The sequence below is a fragment of the Euprymna scolopes genome, chromosome 38, assembly GCF_053919585.1.
Source record: "Euprymna scolopes isolate OS-2025 chromosome 38, ASM5391958v1, whole genome shotgun sequence".
In the NCBI taxonomy this organism is placed as follows: Eukaryota; Metazoa; Mollusca; class Cephalopoda; order Sepiida; family Sepiolidae; genus Euprymna; species Euprymna scolopes.
In genome coordinates, this window is record NC_136519.1 from 56,647,766 (window position 1) to 56,653,986 (window position 6,221).

The 6,221-nt window shown below is 38.4% G+C and overlaps 1 protein-coding gene across 1 annotated transcript in view; it reads right to left on the reverse strand.

Annotated features, from left to right (window-relative positions):
* LOC145263160 (corticotropin-releasing factor receptor 2-like) overlaps window positions 1-6,221 on the reverse strand; it is an 878,460-nt gene that overhangs the window by 219,815 nt on the left and 652,424 nt on the right. The window lies entirely within an intron of this gene.

Here is a 6,221-nt window from a genome sequence, read left to right on the forward strand (position 1 = left end):
CCATTAAATTATCGCCCTATTAGCCTCCTCCCACTTTTTGCCAAAATATTTAAGACCTTACTTAACCATGCTCTAGTCCAGCACCTTACAGATGCTAAACTTCTGACCGACCATCAATATGGATTTAGACAAGCCCGTTCCACGGCAGACATCCTCACTGTAATCTCTGAACGCATATACCATTCACTGGACAAAGCGGGAGAGGGCAGAGCGGTAGCTCTAGATATATCTAAGGCTTTTGACAGGGTATGGCATGAGGGTCTCCTCAGGAAGATTAGATCTTACGGTATCACTGGTAGAATACTTAACATAATTAAATCCTTCTTAGATAAGAGAAAAATCCAGGTTGTCCTCGACGGTCGTACGTCTAAACAATATAATATAAATGCGGGAGTGCCCCAGGGATCTATCCTTGGTCCTCTGCTGTTCCTGATATTCATAAATGACCTCCCCGACAAAATTGCCTCTGAGATGGGTATATATGCTGATGACACCACACTCTATAGCAGGCACGACAGGAAAACAAATGAACATATATCTAAAGTAATGGGAGAAACACTAGAGGATGACCTCAAATCAGTAGTGGAATGGGGACGAAAATGGATGGTAACGTTCAATGCCACCAAGACAAAACTGGTTTCATTCAATAATTACAAGAAACATTCTCTACCACCTATAGCAATGGCCAGCAACTCTTTAGCTGAGAGTACGTCTTTCAAGCTCCTTGGCCTAACGTTCACAGGAAACATGAGCTGGAAAAATTACATCGAGGGCATTGCCAGGGCCGCTTCGAGGAAGGTGGGCTCTCTCTACCGTGCTAGAAAACTTCTAACACCCGAAAGTATCCTGTACCTCTATAAGGCCACTATTCGCCCATGTATGGAGTATTGCTGTCATATTTGGGCCGGTGCATCGGCTACTAGTCTCTCGCTCCTTGACAGGGTTCAAAAGAGAGTCGCAAATCTGATAGGCCCTGAACTGGCATCAAAACTTCAGCCTCTGTCCCATCGTCGAAACGTTGCATCCCTCTGCCTGTTCTACAAGTATTATAATGGTGAATGCTCTGAAGAACTGCAAGCACTTGTGCCCCCACGACGTGAACACCCTCGACAGACCCGACAAGCTGAAAAATCCCACCCCACACTGTAGAGATCCCTAGATGTAAAAGATCTTTCTACTCCAGTAGTTTCTTCCCCAAAACTGCTAGACTTTGGAATTCCATTCCAGGTCACTGCTTCCCCAACTGTACTGACATGCATAAGTTCAAGTGCAACGTGAACCAACATCTCGCTGCCCTAATCCCTACATAGTACCCCAGTAGATGTTTCCCCTGATAGTAGCCCCCTACACCAAAGTGGCAATGTGCCTTGTTTGGGGTGAAAAAAAAAATTAATTTAAATTATTTTTTAATCCGGAGTAGTCAACTAAGTTAAATTGTTGCTAGTTTCGTTTCTGGAATTTACTTTGTTTATTTACAAAAATATCGGCTAACCTATTTATGTGATTTAAGAAAAGTTTTTGTTTAAAACTTATTCAATAAGGAAAGTGTTGGAGACGACCAGCCATGAGATTAATGGACTTTCTCATGACGTCACTTCCTCTGGTGACGTCACTTCCGGTATGGGGTACCAGTGCCCGGCAGTCAGAGATTGGCACGCGGCTAAGGAGGTCGTGTAAACGCCATATATTTCAGAAATTGTATTGCTCAACCTGCTTTTGCCTGTAATATATGTGAATACATGTTCGTTCCTAAAATTCCTGTGTTCCTTCGTTTTATTACCATTTAACCCCATAACTACTGGCGACGTCGGATTCGATTTTCACGCGGGTTAAATCCACAAAAAAGGAAACAAATGAATGAATTTGACTTCATAAGAACTTCGGGTTTACAAACAAAGAGTTCGGCTGGCAATTACGTATTTTTATTCTTTTGCAACTGTATTATGTTTTTGTTTCCTAAGTAAAACATTATTTTTTGTCCATCCTCATATTGGCTTATCTCTAAGGTTTTTACCAAGAAGCAAGGGATACATTGCTCCCTCCTCATACGCACACACACAAGGAAATGACATTTTCTGTTTTTATTTTATTTTATCTCTCTTCTCCAGTCAAAAACGGAAATAATTTTTTCTCGTGCGCTTGGAAAAGTCATTACAAGATGGAGGAGGTTAAAGCAGTATTAATACAGCTAATCAAGGCCCAGATGCACCAACAGCAGAAAGCCGAGGAAAATTTTAAAGAATGTGGTAAACAGCTCCAGTTACAATTTCAAGGGAGGCAACAAGCGTTGGAGGAGAGAATGCTACTTCAACAACAGAGACGAGAAGAGATATTGTTAAAATATTCGATAGAACGGAGCACAGGGACGACAGTTTTGCTTTTTCCCAAAGTACAATATGGAACGCCATAGAAATATTCAACAACCAAACGTTGAATTGGACGTTTGATGCTTTCTATCGGAGATATGAAGACCTATTCACCATGGATTGTCAAGAGTGGAGCTATGCTAAGAAAATTCGCCTACTTTTGAGGACATTAGGGACCAAAGAACATTATATATGTGTAGATTATATTCTCCCCAGGAAGACGAGTGAATTGGAATTTTCTGAAGCGGTTAAACTTTTATCCGAACTGATCAACCCGAATTCTACGCTCTTTCACAAAAGATGGAAGTGCTTTAACCTACAAAAAAACAAAAAAAAAAAACAAAAAAAAAACGATGACGACGATTACCTAACCTTCACGTCCGTGGTAAATAAACATTGCGATGATTTCCATCTATCTGACTTATCGGCAGATGACTTCAAGTGTTTAATTTTTACGCAGGGTCTAGTCTCATTCAAAAAACGCTGAGATTAGACAACATTTTCTCTCTAGACTTGAGAGCGAACAGAGTATTACCCTCCAGAAGTTGGCCGAGGATTGTCAACGGGTAGTCTGCGTAAGGAACAACTCGAGACACGTCGAGGAGTCAGGCGCAACATACATGAGAAGGGCGACCTTAAGACCGGAAAAATACTCACCCTGAAAAATCAAAGCTGGAAGTAAGAAAACTCAGGCTATACCTAATAACTACAACCTAGTCACAAGCCGGTGCTATCACTGCGACGGGAAACATTGGCCGAGTCAATGTTTTTACAAAGATAATACTGCAACGAATGTGACAGGAAGGGCGACAAAGCGATCCAGTGCAGGAAGAACACGCGCAGATTCAAGAAGTCTCCGGCGCGGTTTATTTGAAATAAACCGCCGGAGATTTATTGAATCTGCGCTTATCGCAATTTCAAGCACAATTAAACAACGTGCAGGTTTCTATAACATAGCGCCATTAATAAGTAAACTTTGATTAAAAGAACATTATTTAACTGTAGACACAGGTTAACCTTCTCACACCATTCAAACACCCCCTGTAATAATTAACACATAATCTCAACCAATAAACTACATAAAAACACTCATTTCATTTCTGTTACAAACCATATTTGAATTTTAACAAATATATCTTTTTTCAGTAAGAATATTAACTGCGTTCATATTTTTAAAATTACATTAACGAATATATGACGTCACTAAAATTTCCCTCTCTTAAACAGCGCCAGTCCTCCCCCCTCCTTTTTGAATTTCCAACGTCTTTTTCCGGTTTTCTAAAATAGAACTGCATCACACTGTGCACATGAAACATTTTCAAATATTTTGTACTATTATTTTTTTGTTTCTTAATCTCGTTCATCCAGAGGAAGTCTCGAAATAAAGACGAAATGTTGATGAACACATAATACGGTTTGTTCCTTTTTATTTCACTATTTTGTCGGAATACTATTTCCATTATTTTCATCATATATATATATATATATATATATATATATATGTATATATATATGTAAGAGAAATAGATGGTCCTGGATATGACCTTAAACTATATCCGATGGTGAGGCCCCAGTTTGCGGGCTTTAGGGAGTGTGGAGTAACCCTTAATCGCCATTGCTCCCAGGTCCACTCTGACTCGGAGTGGTAGCAACTGCTAGGGTTCCAACTATGAGTTAAGTAGAAACTGACTTGAAAAAAAACAAAACAAATATATTCTATTAAAAACTTTTTCTTCAAAATATACTAGATTCGGCATTCAATAACCTGTAAAGGGTTGATATGCCGTAAAACATAAACAACCAACCAACCAGAGAGAGAGAGAGAGAGAGAGAGAGAGAGAGAGAGAGAGAGAGAGAGAGACAGAGAGAGATTCTATGTAAAAATGAATATGTTTAAAAATTAATAGCCTGTAAACTGCATGGCGATGCGACTTCAAAAATCTATCATCCCTGCGCACAAATGGAAGCCTTTATCCTCTTATGTTTACGATCGAACGTCTACATCTGCACAAGATTATTTCACGCGTGATGCATCAACTGATCCAAATCAGTTCGATAGGTAGGTGAACTTAACTGAACATATTATCCTCAAACGCGTTGAACTGTGAAGGATTGCAGCTTAAGCTGCCAACGGCTTGTCAAATCATTTGCATCATATCTATATTTTCCACCTGACTTGCAGAAAATTATGGCCACGGGTCGGAAATATAGCTTGGAATTAGGAAGTATAAAACTGAAACGATTCGATCTGTTAAGAAAAAGAAAAACAACAGCAAAAATCGAAAATATACTTTTTTACACGTACGTTCGAATTATACATTTAGAATTGACAATGCAGGACTAATTTGTACGTGACAGACCGACAAACGTCGCAAAATTAGTGTTATTGACCCCCAAAAATTGCTATTTGTAACAGACCAACCAAAATGTTATTTCAAACTTAAATATAATGAACCAATGGATGAATCCATCCGATTTTTCATTTTCAGAGTGGGACAAGTAAATTGGTCTACTCATTTTAAGACAGCTACAGATGAGGTCATACTCTAAATCTTCGAATTTTGTGCGCTCCCCAGAAAGAAACAAGCATCGTCGCTGGTATTTTCAAAATAAATCTTTAAATAAAATATTCGAACCTGATAAAAGCAAGTTATTTCTGTAATCAACATTTACAATAAATACAATAAAACTCTTTTGAAAATGAGAGGACTTTAAAATGAAGTCACCGAGGATGTATTTAAGGATTTCTCTATAAGAAATCGCGAGAGTCAAATAGTATTACTCCCTCCTTTGAGGAAAGGTATGGTAGCAGATATTGTCATAATCGGCTGTTTATTGGCAAACTCAGCACTTTCATTATATATAGTAAAATGGCAAAAGTTAATAGGTAAAAATGGCACTTTGACAACAAAACTTACTTAGGACTGTTCGAGAAATACAAGCTAAGCTTTCATTCCCATAGTTTAAAATAGATGTAAGGCTTTTAGATTGATTTTGGAAAAAGTCGGCTTAGCTAGGTTCAGATCCTGTAGAAGCACCAAAAATATATAAAACTATGTGTATGTGATGTTTGTGCGTTACCTATATAAAAAATGTAAGAGAATCTACCAAAAATACAAAAGTGTATTCTTAAGTAAAATGTATCGTGATAAACAATGGGAGTATTCCAGCTAGGGAAGAGCTCTTAAAAATACGTTTTACTGCCTTGACAAGGTACAAAACCATCTTCGAAATCTAGTGGCCGAGGACCTTTTCGCTTACCTACTGCCTTTTTTCTGCAAAAGAGACATTGTGAGTCTATATTTGCTCTAATGTTACTTTAATGGTAGGTTCTCAATTAGACTCCAATACATCGTCCCTCCCCTAACCTGTAAAACGTTCAAAGCAAATACTCGTTTAGTTAAAATAACCGTCAGCAGTTTCACTTACTTTCTATCCGTGCCTAAACGTATATTTTATTAGCAAAGTTTCTTTTCTAGAACTGTCCATCTGTGGAACAACGTACCGTGAAACTGCTTCCAGTCTGACTATTACTTCGTCATTTTCAAGTATAATTTAAATTAGTTTTTGTTGAATCGCCTTCTTAAATGACTAAACACTACCCAAGTGTTTTTTTTTTACTTGGGAGTCACCACTTATCAAGGCCCGAAGGTCACTCGAGGATAAAGGTTAATGAATATAAGGTGGTAGTAATCAGTAATGGTGTCAATTGGTGAGAATTTGATTATCCACGAAGGAAGCTAATCAAGAGCTTGTATATATTGGATTTGAAGGCTACCATGTTGTATTCAACAGGGAAACAGGCCAATAGAACAGTGTTCCAAAGGCGGAAAGTACTGGGAAAGAAACATTATT